Source organism: Quercus lobata, chromosome 5 (genome assembly GCF_001633185.2).
Source record: "Quercus lobata isolate SW786 chromosome 5, ValleyOak3.0 Primary Assembly, whole genome shotgun sequence".
Classification (NCBI taxonomy): Eukaryota; Viridiplantae; Streptophyta; class Magnoliopsida; order Fagales; family Fagaceae; genus Quercus; species Quercus lobata.
In genome coordinates, this window is record NC_044908.1 from 21145752 (window position 1) to 21160289 (window position 14538).

Consider the following 14538-nt stretch of genomic DNA (forward strand, 5'->3'; position numbering starts at 1 on the left):
GTTTAGTGAAATACTCCCCAACGTTAAGGTTTCCTTGTACATGGCAAGCTAAACCTTTCTTCAATTCAAAAGTTAAGGACCATTTCTTTGAATGAACCTAAACTTCGATCCATCCAAGTTTCATGAGCTTTATCTGAATAAATCTCACTGCTAGCTATATCTGTAGAAAGTGCATTGATGATCCATGAGAAAACCAACCATGTCATTACACCTCCACCACGCTTGATACAATGGAGAATCAGGATCAGATGGCTCTGGAATTGAACCATTAACAAAACCTAGCTTGTTCTTTGCTGATAAAGCCTTGGTCATTGATCTAGTCCACCATGGACAATTCTCTGTTGTGAGTGGTTTTGAAACCAAAACGATCCCTGGATTATCTGCACTAGGAGGAAAGTAAGGACTTGATGGTTTATCAATATCATCAGCAATTGAAGAAGATCGAGTTGGAGGAGCAGAATGAGAACTTGTATTCTCAGTAGAAGCCATAGAAATCTTTCAGCTAAGCAAGAACAAAAGCTTGGAAGGAGAAAAAAGAGAAAACAGAGAACAAAATACTTTTTGGAAAGCAAGAAAATCAAAGAGAAAGAAATTAGTTGCGGAAGGAGATTGTTGCTCTGATATCAGATAAAGAAACACACACAGAAAATCTAGAGAGAAAAATTCTATATGTATATTAAATGAAAAACTAGATAATATACATATTGTGACCTCTGTTCCTTATATAAGAATCTGAGATGAGCTGGAAATGTAAAACAAGCTAAGTAACTCTTACATGTGTGCCTAACTAACCTCCACATTTTAAGCTTAACTAAACTACAAATCGTTTACCTCTATGTACTTACAAACCTACTTGTAGCTTAGACAGAAACTACACTGCTGTACATCAACTATCTGATCTGCATATTTCAATCTTTAATGCATTCTCTATTAATTTGATGGCTGATGCTTTAGCTTCTAAAAACTAGATCCTTGTACAGCAGTACAGTACATTTGTTTCTCTATTGACTTATGATTGTTTGGGCTATTGTAGAAATCTATAAACATAAATTTATTTCTAAATAATTTCTTCCAACCACAGCTGAGTTGATTTTACATTTGTTGTCTTTTGAGAATTGTATTATTTATCAAAACAATAGGTGTGTGCAGAGACGATGATTCCACCACTATTCTGCATTTTGTGGTGCAAAAAGGCAATGTTTAAACTAATTTTTTGTATTTGCCACTGCTTAATTGGCAGATACAACTGATTAGGTCAATCTAAGACAACATTTGTCTTGGAGATTTAATTAAGTTCTTGATTGATATCTCTAATATAATATGATTTTTTGTCATCCTTTTTTATATTTCTAACTTCCGTTCATCAGCATTTTTTAGGAAATTCCCTTCCTTTGTCATCGCTGTAGCATAAACATTCCCTAGAACAAGGCCTTCCTTTCTCATGGTTTTGTGAAGGGAATCACATGTTGTAGTTGTTACCCGTCCTTTGGTATCTGGAGGAAGTTGATTTTACTACAGGCATGGGGATGCCAGGGTCTTTCTCTTGGAATTTAGTAGTTTGTTAAATTAAGTTGATGAAAACAAATGTAGATTAACTCATCTTACCATAGGGGACCATTTATTGGAGCTTCTATTCAGTTGGTATAGTCTGTTAACCATAGGAGTGATTCTGGTTACTGTGCATGTGTATTTTTAGTTACATGATCTATTTAGTAAGTCATATGACTTGTATAAATAATTTAGAATGAAAATTTTTACATTTATTTTTGTATTTTTTTATTAGTTTACTGGCGTTACTTCGTTTCTCCATTATCTGAAGATATATTCTGCCACACTTCGTGCATTGGTCAATGGTCAGACCTCCATATCATGATGATGATCATATTAGTGATGAAGATGATGTTGAGAAAGAGCTTGATCTTGATGTAAGGAAAATGTCTATCACGCCCAGGAATCCATTGAGTTAAATGGATTTCGAATGGATTAGATGAACCTAGAGGAATGCCTGCAAGAATCAGACCCTCGACAAGTCCAGAGTCTTTGTGATGTCAAAGTCCTTTTTGTCTTTGACTCTGCTGGAAGAGATGAAAACAAAGTCTACCTTGCTTGTGCTAAACAGAAGAACATGCTTCTAAATATGACATATTATAGCTCAGTTCACCTCAAATGTGTGCTGCTCAGCTGACTGGAAGTAAAAGTTTAGCCAGCCATTACAATTTTGGGCTTTTTATTTGTGATCTATGACTTTTTCTTTTCTTCTACTGCAAAGAATTGTAAAATTAATTAAAGAAGCTGATTAGTACATGTCCGATATGAATTTTGAGTTGGTCCATATTGATTGTAATAGAAGAAATACAGAGGAGTGGATAATTTCATTGTGATGCATTGGATCTCCAGCTTGTACATTTTTTGTATTTATGATTAGATTTCTTCTTAGGTCTTTGGGGGCCTTTTTGACATAAGAGTTTGTGGAGCACTTTGTGCTTTACATGTGTCTGGCTTCCCAATTCGATATGGATTCGGGTCATGTTGTATATTTTGAGACAGAGCTACAACTGTTTAGATTATAAGGGGCATTGTTATACATCTTTAGTCCTTAATTGCAGTGGGTGCTATCATCAGCTGGTGATGTTCTAGTCTTCTTGTGTACTGTTTTAACAGAATTACTGTCTTAGAAAATTGAACAACCCAACTTGTTGAAAGATTGGTAAAAGCATATAAGCCCAAAATTGAATTTGACAATCATGTTTATGAGAAGTTTGAAGTTTGAGAATAGGAGGGGTCCAAGTTAACCAAGAACTGACGCATCCAAACATGAAGTGAATCAGCCTGGTATTCAAGTTAATTTTGTTAAATGTTAAATAATAATAATAATAAATAAAAAAGAAGAAAAAGAAAAGGCTGAGAATGCTTTTAGTCAAACTGACATTTTCTAATTATAAATTGGGTAAGACAATTTTTAATTATAAATTGGATAAGGCTTGAGGCTAATGTTTAGTTGTACTGGATCAGTCAAGATATTGACATATATCCACTTTTGGACATGTGTCATCATCTTAATGAGTCAAGCGCAATTGGACACTAGACCCAAGCCAAGTTCTTACAAATAGGTGAGGCTTGGGTTTAGTATTCAGTTACGTTAGATTAGTTAGGTTAATGACACCTTATTTAACTTTTACATTTCACATACATTTGGTAATTGTGTACCATACAATAGCTAGGGTTATTTCACACAGTATCGGCATATGGGTTTCACAGGTATATGGGCCCTATCAATTGGGAAGCATTGCATGCATGTGCTAACTGCAGGAGATGTGTATACTTATATAGTTTTGCACTTTTGCTATCTCTCTAGTCACCAGACTCGCACAGAATCACCGACTGGCTATTGTTTCTATGTTCCAAGTTCCAACTACTACTTAATCACTGAGATCGTACAACAGTCATTGTAATTTACAGTAAGTATCATACATCGATTTTTATTATTATTTTATTTTAATTAATGTAACGTTTCATAAAATGGTACACAAACATGTTATAAAATGAATTTTGTTAATACTTTCATAGGGAGAATGTATCTAATGAAAATTGGTTTATGGAGCCCCCGTCGCATTGGTGGGCCCCACAAACTTGTGAGGACCCACATGTTGCACAGGATGCTAATTTTATTATAAGAAAATGTGCATTTAATTCTCTATTAAATGATGTTTTTATATCTTCTTCCATCTCAAATTGTTGATATGTTTCAAAATGTAGTCATTTTTAAAACATTAAGAAATAAAATGTCAGTTTCTTTAAAACCTTCTCCTCTCTCTTCGTGTATGTGTGTTAAAAATACTTAGTATTCTAAAAAAAATATTAAAAAAAATACTATTCTTTCTATAAAGTTTAAATTAATGAGGGTAATTTTGGAAACTTGTACATTTGTAATTGATAAACAATGCGTTAAATAATGTTTCCTTAAAAAGTTAGATTAAAAAAAAAACCAATAATTTGAGAGAAAGTTAGTACATTTTAAAAAAAAATTAAAGCAAAATTATGTATGTGGGGCCATAGAACTTATGGTCCGATCCAGGGAACTTATGATTCGGCCCACGCTCTATTAGGGCTTGGGCTTATGCCGAGGAGGGTGCGGGCCGAGGACGAATGGGGAAAGTTCGAAATGTCAAGGGGAACAGCCGAGGACGACCCTGTCCTTGGCACTCCAGGACTGCAGGGGGAAGAGCAACGTCTCGATGAAGGCTGCCCCCAAAAAGCCCCCTGAAGGAAGTACGAGTAGAATGGGATCCACGTGAGGGTACGATGCAAAACTGGTTCAGGGTAAATACGTCCCCTCCGCATTAAATGCACCCGCCAGCGTCCTGACCATGTTAATGAGAAAAGACGCTTGGACAGGGTGACTTCGATCATCGCAACTAACAGAAAGCAAGGAGGGACAGCTGATGGGACGGGTACAGAAGTGGGCACTTGCCTGACTAACAAGTGGAGGGCTAAGATCAACCAAGAAGGGCTATATAACGTAAAGGTTAGTGCGCCAAAAAGAGGGGGGGCTGGGAAAAATGACCAGAAACCAGAGCCTCCCAGTCCGCCTCTAGGAGAAAGACTCCCAGGGCGAACACGATTTAAATCATGTATGAACACCACGAAAAACCCACCATCTGGTGACTAAGGCCTAGCCTTTCAAACCCACGCTCTATAAATTATATTGTTTGGGCCTATTTACATGCGAACCCAGTATCGTTTTGGGTTGCTGCAAATCGTGTCCTTACAATAGGCGCCGTCTGTGGGAAAGGCTTGTGTTTTGGCACAGGCAGTGGGTTGAGACAATCTTTTACATCATTTTCAGTAGCCGAATATAGTGTTTTAGAGTAAAGTCCTATTAGGGGCTGCGCTTTGTAGCGTCAGCAGCACGGATGGTTCTAGGGGCTTGGCCGAGGAGCTAGTCCCTTTAAACCAAGGTCCCACACCATAGCCAGGGGGATAATTCCCCCAACTATAGAAATCAAGTTTTGGACAGAACCAAGGTATTGCATGGTCTTCGGACTCAAACCTATGGGGAAACCAACTACTTATCAAAATCGAGTTTTGGACAGAACCAAGGTATTGCATGGTCCTCGGACTCAAACCTATGGGGAAACCAACTACTTATCAAAATCGAGTTTTGGACAGAACCAAGGTATTGCATGGTCCTCGGACTCAAACCTATGGGGAAACCAATTACTTATCAAAATCGAGTTTTGGACAGAACCAAGGTATTGCATGGTCCTCGGACTCAAACCTATGGGGAAACCAACTACTTATCAAAATCAAGTTTTGGACAGAACTAAGGTATTGCATGGTTCTCAGACTCAAACTTATGGGGAAACCAACTACTTATCAAAATCGAGTTTTGGACAGAACCAAGGTATTGCATGGTCCTCGGATTCAAACCTATAGGGAAACCAACTACTTATCAAAATCAAGTTTTGGACAGAATCAGGGTATTGCATGGTCCTCGGACTCAAACCTATGGGAAACCAACTACTTTAAAGAAACCTAGATACTAAACAGGACCTTACACTACACGTGACATCTCGGATGATGCCTATATCTCCATTGAATGAGGGTCAGACATAAGTTCAAGGCTCTGTAAGTGCAGGTAAGCCAAAGTTTTGAAACATGAGTCTAAATATATCGCATGCACAACTGCTCATACGTGTTAAAATAATTAGTTCAAAATTCATAAACAATAGTAAGTATCGACAAGGGCGACTAACAAGTAACCAAAAGGAAAAAAGGAAGAAAAGAATTTCATATACGTATTCAACAGGTTCAATCTACTAGCAGATTACAAAGTTTTCAAAATGAAAATGAAACAAGTTAATCGTTAAGCTAAAAACAAGTACGAAGCCTGGCCGGGGTTTCTACTTCTTTAATTTTGCATCGGCCACATCCTGGGAAGGAGGTACGGGATCAGCTTCGGTGCCTTGGAGGACAGTCCCTTCTGGGGAAGGCTGAGCAGGATCGACGTCGGTGCTTTGGGGGACTGCAACAAGGGGAATTGCCTGTAGGGGCTGGGCAGGTATGGCTGGCTCTTCGGCGTTAGATATTTGAGTGCCAACCACGGGCTCAGCAACCTCTTTGGGTACTCAGGATCCGTACGCTGAGATGTTCCAATCACATCCTGAAACTCTCCCTTTTTAAGCGGCTCGCCAGGAGAGGCGTCGACCTGTACGGTTTCCGACTGAGTGACCCCTTCCTCGTGTTGGTCGTTCACAGCCATGGAACTGGTAGAGGTGGCCTCACGGATGGCTGTAGGGTAGAATATGTTTTCCGCTTTCCATAAATCGGAAGAAGCATCCACCTCAGCTCGCTTCAAGGCCTCTTCCTAAACCTGGGAGCAGTAAAGCCTGCATACTCCAGGAATCTGGGTTTTAAGGATGGCTTGGGTTTCAGCTACCCCCACATTATAACCATCATCCCCGGCCGTTTCCTTGGCAGTTTCAGCCTCGTTTCTGGCAAACTCGGCCTCCCGCTTGGCCCTTATGGCTTCGTCACGGGCATACTCCGCCACACCTTTGTCATGCTCTGCCGTGACCAATTTTTTATTTAAATCTTCGATCAGCTCCTTGGCTATTCGGAACTGATCCTCAGCTTCTAGCAAACGTTTTGTTTGATCCTCAGCCTGTTTTTGAGCACTAGCCAAACCCGCTGAGGCGTTGTCCCTCTCTCGGATAGCGTCTGTTAGGGCAGCCTTGGCCTTGGCGAGGTCCTCCTCAGAAGCTTGGAGAGTCCGCGCAGCCACTAAGCGTTTGGAGCGTTCATCCTCGGCCGCCTTACTCTTATTGTTCACTTCTTCCTCCATCCTATAGGTGGCCTGGAGAGCCTGTCAAGGGAAATAAATACACCGTGAATAACAGACCGGGAGTGAGAGTTAATAAAGTTTTAAGTTTCAAGAGCCTTACCATGCCCAAGTACCTCTTAGTACTGAGGAAGACCTCCTGCATCCTCATTTTCCTCAGTCCATCCACGTCAGTGGGAAGTAGCATGGTTCTCCCTAGTGCGTCTGCCACGTAGCCACCCTCGCCATCTCCAAGGTCCCTCATGGATGCAGTTTCCAACAGTGGACCCCCGTGAAGCATTGGGGCAGGAAGCCAGGCGCTTGGCGAGGACTGGGCCTCGATCCCCTTTCCCTTGCCTTGGGAAGATTGGACTTCAGTCTCTTTACCCTTGCTTTGGTACCCAATCTTCAGTTGTTTTGCACGCGGGGCCTCCTCCCTCTCCTTAGAAGGTTGGGATTTTTCCCCATCCATTAGGGGTGTGCAAAAAACCGACGAACCGAACAAACTGACTGAAACCGACTGAACCATTGCCAAATTTTCGGTTCGGTTTCGGTTCGGTTCGGTTTCGGTTTCATTTTTTAAAAACCGAAATTTTCGGTTTTGGTTTCGGTGTTGGATTTTTTCATCCGAAACCGAACCGAACCGACCGAATATATATATATTTAGGTAACTCTGTTACGTGTCTAATTAGTGGCTTAGTGGTATGCGACGTTGTAGTTTTGCTAGTGATCCCAGGTTCGAGCCTTTGCGTGGGGGCTTGTGTTTTTTTGCTATTTAATTTTTTAAAACCCTAGGGCATGACATAAAGACGGAAATACCCCTCCCATCTTTTATTCTTTTCTTTTCTTTTCTTCAGTTCAGCCGCCCCCTTCCTCAACTCTTTCTCTCAAAATTTTTTTTTTGTCTTTCAAAGAGTTCAGCCCTCAGCCCCTCCTCCTCTCATCGCTCCATGCCTCCACACATCGGCCTTCCTGCACCAGCCTCCACGGCCTCCACATGCTGGTCTCCACACGCCGGCTAATCTTTTCATATTCACGGTGACCCCCTCTCTCTCTTTAGTTTCTCCATAGTTTCCTCTCTCTTTTTTATATTCTGCCATTTTGGGTTTGTTTAATATTGAATCAATGCTATTTTTTCAATTTTTATGTGCAAAGAAAGTTAGGGTTTTGAAAAAACCCATGTGCTTGGTTGTTTATTTTTTCAATTTCTTCTCTCTTTTTTATATTCTGCCATTCTGGGTTTCTTTAATATTGAATCAATGCTATTTTTTCGTGTTAAAAAAAAATGCTATTTTTTCAATTTTTATATGCAAAGAAAGTTAAGGTTTTGAAAAAACCCATGTGCTTGGTTGTTTATTTTTTCAATTTATTCTCTCTTTTTTATATTCTGGGTTTGTTTTTTTTCTTTGTTTGCCTTCTTAGAAAATAAATGTTAAGGAACCGAAACCGACCGAAAAACCAACCGAAACTAAAACAATCCGAAACCGACAGTTTTTCAACTATTTCGGTCGGTTTCGGATGAGACTTCTAAAAACCGAAAATTTCGGTTTCGGTTGGCTAGATAGAAAAAAACCGACCGAACCGAACCGATTACAGCCCTACCATCCATGGTTTCCTTGCCCTTGGGGCTCCTCTTTCTCTTTGAATCAGTGCCTTCCGGCCGAGGAGGCAGAGTTGGTTGGGAAGGAACAGGAAGTTTGGGGCGGGGGGATTGTGGCTGCGACTTGGTGGAAGATGACCTAATCTGGACAGTCTGGGGCTGAGGTGGTGGGGAAGGAGCATTGGGTTGTGGCGTTCCCTGTGCATCCTTCCCTGTTTGACCCTCGAGGAGTTCGAGCAGGGTGGTCAAGGGCTTTCTCTTGAGTCCCATCTTGGCTTGGGAGGATGTGCCTACTGACGACAATTCCGCCTCGGACAAGGCTGGATCACCTATATCACCAGAAGGATCCTCGGATTGGTTGGCTAGGTCAAACACCCCAAACCCTTCCTTGGGCTGATCTAACTCGCCTTCGTCCTCCGCTACTTGATGAGAAGAGGAGGGGCCCATCAGTGGGATGCTCTCTAGGACAGATGGTACTTCGGAGATTAGAAATCTTGTCTCGACCACGGTAATTTTTGGCAGTCGAGGGCGGCTCTTGCTGATCACGTGCCTAGGGTCGGCAAATGACTTCTGAACGGGAGTGTACCCTATTATTTTGTGAGTGGCTCGGACTTGACCATCTCCGTTATTTACGAAAACTGCCGCTTGTAGAACAGTCTCCAAGTCCGCCTGGTTGACTAAGTGAAAATGCCGTTGATAAGCGTGTGGATCTACAAAAGAAAAACACATATGCATGGTTAGTCACTGAACCACATCAGATTAGAATGGCGTAAAGGGTCAGCGCCCTTCCATTCCCTATACCCCACTTGGTTTTCCTTCTACTATGGGGCACGGATTGCCATCATGCCATTCACTGGAGACGATAAGGAAATCCTTGTTTAACCCCTTGTTGGAATCAGGGAAGCATTGAATTAGTCGAACCCTTTCGTCTCTCGTCTTCATGTAGTAGGATTTCTCCTTCAAATTTTGGAGATTATAACACCAATTCACGTCATGGTGGGTTAGTCTTAACCCTATCTTTTCGTTTAAAACATCCACGCAACCTAGAATCCTAAACATGTTGCCGGTGCACTGGATGGGGGCTAATCGGAAGTGCTTGAGGTAACCCCTCATTACCGGCCCCATAGGGATTCTCATACCCCCCTCCACAAAGGCGAGGACGGAAATTACTACCTCGCCCATTAAGGACGCAAAGTGAATTGTTCAACATACAGAAGAAAAAATGCCATCATTATATGGCGTGCGTCTATAAAAGATCAGAAAAATCAAGAGCCTCATAATATATCTTTAACGCATGCCTTCTGGAACCCACCATGATATTTTGGCGATCTGACTTCACTGAATTTCTGAGTTGCAGTTCACGATACTTTGGGTTAGGTTTAAGACCAAGAGACAGCTTTGGCTGGGTCAAATTTCCCCTTAATCTCAGGCAATTCACAGACATATCACCAGGCTTCATTATAGACCCTGTTTTTCCATTTGGATCCATTCTCACATCTAGACCCCTTTCTGAAGGATTCTGCATGACAGGTTCTTCATTCAAGTGTGGAGACCCATCCAAGCAACTTGGTCGTGGTAGAATGGCTGATATCTTGACTACCTCATCATCAATGAGAACAATGGGTTCTTGAAACTGACTTGAATCAGGCATAGAAGCAGTATCAGAACTTAACATGGGCCCAAAGCTCCGAGAGTGAACCATGGCAGCATTTGGGATGAAAGACTACATGGCATCAACTATATACTTAAGATCTGATGGACCTTCAAAACAACATAAACTCTTATTAGAAATAATATAGGGTTTAGTCCACTATATATACACATGTTATGATTCATTGTAACATAGAATTTGTACTACACTATAATATATTATTGATGTAGCCCTTTAGGGTTTCCTTCGTGGATGTAGGCCGTTAGGCTGAACCACGTAATCCTTGTGTGTTATTGTATTCTATACTTTATGCTTTCGTTTCCGCATCCATACTAGCATATTCAACATGATATATCAATACTAATATTTAGCATGGTATCAGAGCCACCTTCTTATGGCCATGGTTTTCTGTCATTGCGGTATATTTAAGAGCAATTTTTGTCTTCCTCGGTGTTTTTTCACTGCGTTCATCTTCTTTGGCTTCCTACTGCTACCGTCAAAACTCTCCGGTATAGTTAAGTCACCATTAGAAGTTGCATCAACACTGCAAGACCATTGCCTTCCTCAAACTACCGTCACAAAGCCAAACTTCATTCAAGGGATCTTCTCAACCTTATCAAATCTCAAGGTTTCATCAAGTTTCCATCTTGAGTTTAAGAGGGGGTGTTAGAGATATATTAGCCTATTAGTATAAACCCAAGCCTAATTCTATTTTGTGTGCAAGCCAAGTATTCTACTTGTACTAGAAGTCTATTAGTTTAGGGTTTAGTCTACTATATATACACATGTTATGATTCATTGTAATACAGAATTTGTACTACACTATAATATATTATTGATGTAGCCCTTTAGGGTTTCCTCCGTAGATGTAGGCCGTTAGGTTGAATCACGTAACCCTCGTGGGTTATTGTATTCTATACTTTATGCTTTCGCTTCTGCATCCATACTAGCATATTCAACATGTTATATCAATGCTAATATTTAACATGGTATCAGAGCCACCTTCTTGTGTCCATGGTTTTCTGTCCTTGCGATATATTTAAGAACAATTTTTGTCTTCCTCGGTGTTTTTTCGTTGTGTTCATCTTCTTTGGCTTCCTACTGCTGCCGTCAAAACTTTCCTTTACAGTCAAGCCACTGTTAGAAGTCGCATCAACACTGCAAGACTATTGCCTTCCTCAAACTACCTTCATAGAGCCAAACTTCATTCAAGGGATCTTCTCAACCTTATCAAATTTCAAAATTTCATCAAGCTTCCATCTTGAGTTTGAGAGGGGGGTGTTAGAGATATATTAGCTCATTAGCATAAGCCTAAACTTAATTCTACTTTGTGTGCAAGCCAAGTCTCCTACTTGTACAAGAAGTCTAGCAGTCTAGGATTTAGTCTACTATATATACACATGTTATGATTCATTGAAACACAAGATTTGTACTACACTATAATATATTATTGATGTAGCCCTTTAGGGTTTCCTCCGTGGATGTAGGCCGTTAGGCTGAACCACGTAACCCTCGTATGTTATTGTATTCTATACTTTATGCTTTCGCTTCCACATCCATATTAGCATATTCAACATGGTATATCAATGCTAATATTTAACAGACACACTACAGATGTTTATATACTACAAACTAAAACATTTTCTTTGGTTATAATCCGAAATTGAAATGCAGTTAATGATCACAAATACATCATTGTTGATCTATCAAGATACAAACCTGGAAGACCACCCGCAGTCTCTAAGCAGACACGAGAGAGAAATATGTGATCTATCTTAAGAAAGATACAAAACATTAATGTCTTCCCACATGTAGGAAATATCTGATTTATCATTTTTATTAACAGAAGTTGGAAAAAAACTTTATATATGTATTTACACAGTAAAGAGTGAAGTTTCCAGACATCTCATACCTTTGATAACTTAATCTTATGCTCTATGCAAATTCGTTGCAATCCTTGCAATGAGAATAATAAATTAAGAGAAATAAACAAATAAATAAATTCCATAGGTTTACACAAGTTTTTTTTTTTTTTTGGAGGGGGAGGGGGGGGGGGGGACTATGCCTTGAATTAGATATGAGCATCAAATTAAGTTCAATTTCATTTCTAAATTTTGATTAAAAAATAAAAATTCAGTTTCAATAAACACTCGACAATGACAAACCAGTATTTTAGAATCCACGTGTTCATCTTGGATTAGACTCTAATTGAATTTCAATTTGAAATCTAATTGGATTTTCTCTCAACTTCACCTATTAATATATATATATATATATATATATATATAGAGAGAGAGAGAGAGAGAGAGAGAGAGATATTGATCAATTTCAAATTCCTTTTAACTCTTTTTTAATAGAGTTTTAGTTGGAATATAATTTATAATTTCTTAAAATTTAAAAAACTTTAAAAAACAAAGTTTTACTTTTACCTAATTCATATAATATAAGGTAAATAAAATTATAGTTAGAGTAGAATTTTATAAAATCTTAAGGGACCAATATTGTAGTTTTGCCAATGAGTTAACTCCGAGATGACAGGGGAACTAATATATGTAACTTAAAGCAGTCACATCAATCTCAATATTCGTATTCAATATGCTCATTAGTTTAAATTAAAAAAAAAATAAATAAATAAAAACTCAAACCTTTTTCCATTTTTAGCTACTTCATATTCACAATTACATACACCAGGCTTTCTTACTCTTTCTCCAATTTATTTAAATATTATTAAAATTTAACTTTTTTTTTTCTGGGCATGTTTGGATGGCAAGAGGGAAAAGAAAATCATAGAATGCTTTTCTCAACAAGGTCTTAGATCATCAACCAGGGACAAAATGAGCCAAGCCAAAGCCGAGAGCAGAGAACTAGGACTAAAGCTAGTTAAGAAGATACCCATTGAGTCTTCCCTTAAGAAACCCATACCGGGCCTTAAAGAGAAGATGAGAATACTGACACTCTTGTATGGAGCAGCTAAGCAAGCTTGTGTAGCTCTCCTGAACTAGTTGGAGAGCTTTGGTGGAGAGATTGAAGTAGACATTGGGCACTAGCATCAGCCTTAACGAAACCTCATTTTAGCAAAAATTTGGCTAAACTTAACCAAAAACACCCCCGCATTAGCCTTAACAAGTTGTCCAATTTTCTTTTTTAATCTATGAAGTATGAACACCACCTCAATAAATTTATTTACTGTTCATCAACAAAGCTAATTTCTTTTTATTTGTTGTACAATAAAGGAAATATGAGAGTAAAATTATACTTGAATTACTTATTTTCTAATGGTCATCCACCACGTCATATGATTTCCAATACAAAATACATATATCTCCCTTTGTTCTCTGTCTTTCCGTGCTTCTCTATTGTTATTTGTCTCTTACAATGAGATTTGAGAATATATTGGAAATGGGAGAGACTGTAGGGGACAAGGCATTAACTTGGGTGGCTACATTTCTACCCTTAATAAATAGGATGGATTACTAACAAGCTGCTTATGCGGATAATGAACAAGGGCAAGAGATATTGCCTACCCTATGTAATTAGGGTGGGTGGCTGAAAATTCAGTCATGTGAAAATAAACAGAGAGATATATTTAACATTATTGTTTTCATTTGTTCTGTGAGACTCTCTTACAAAGTGTGAAATAAGGGGCCAACAATTGATTGACGTGATGAGCAACATTAGAGATATTAGGTCTCCAATATCTCTTCAATGGCTAGGATTGAGATTTGAAAAAAACAACTTTCAAATTGAATATAAAAAAAAAAAAAAAAAAGCAAATAAAAAAGTGAAGTGGTAAAAAGTTTTTGGGAGTAGGGAGGGGGTAATTGCACCAGGTGTGGTACCACACCCAATCTTGATCCCAACTAATAGTAAGACATCTAACTACTCTTAAAATATTGTGGCATGAGTAGCTCCCTGTCAAGGAGGAGTGAGTCATGTATTAGTCTTGCTAGGAGTTTCAACAATCTTACTACGTACAAGAGATTTTTGCGAGAAAGGAAATTTTTAAGGCATACTTAGCCTATGTTAGAGCATTTCTAACAAACTCTCTAAACCCAAAATCCTCTTTAACTTGGAGAGTAAACCCATAAAATGTTACTCTAACAGACTCTTCAAGTTACTGTTCCTTAGCAAAAAATCATTTGCTAATGAACAATAACTCTCTTGGTCTGATGACCTACTGTTCATTAGCAAAAGGATTAACTGGAATAAAAAATTCAACTAACCAATTAAAATATTCAATTTTTTTCTCAACATTCACAATGGCTAACAACTTAACCCAATTCCTCTCTCTCTCTCAAATGTCTCTAAACTCAAGAGAAGACACAATCCAAACACAAACAAAAGCACAAAACATAAACTTAAAACTAATCAAATAAATAAAGAAGACACAAGCTGATCTAACCTATTTGGGCAACATGTCCTTTCAGCTATAGGGAGGAGACGGAAGCAGGGTGGAGTGAATGACTT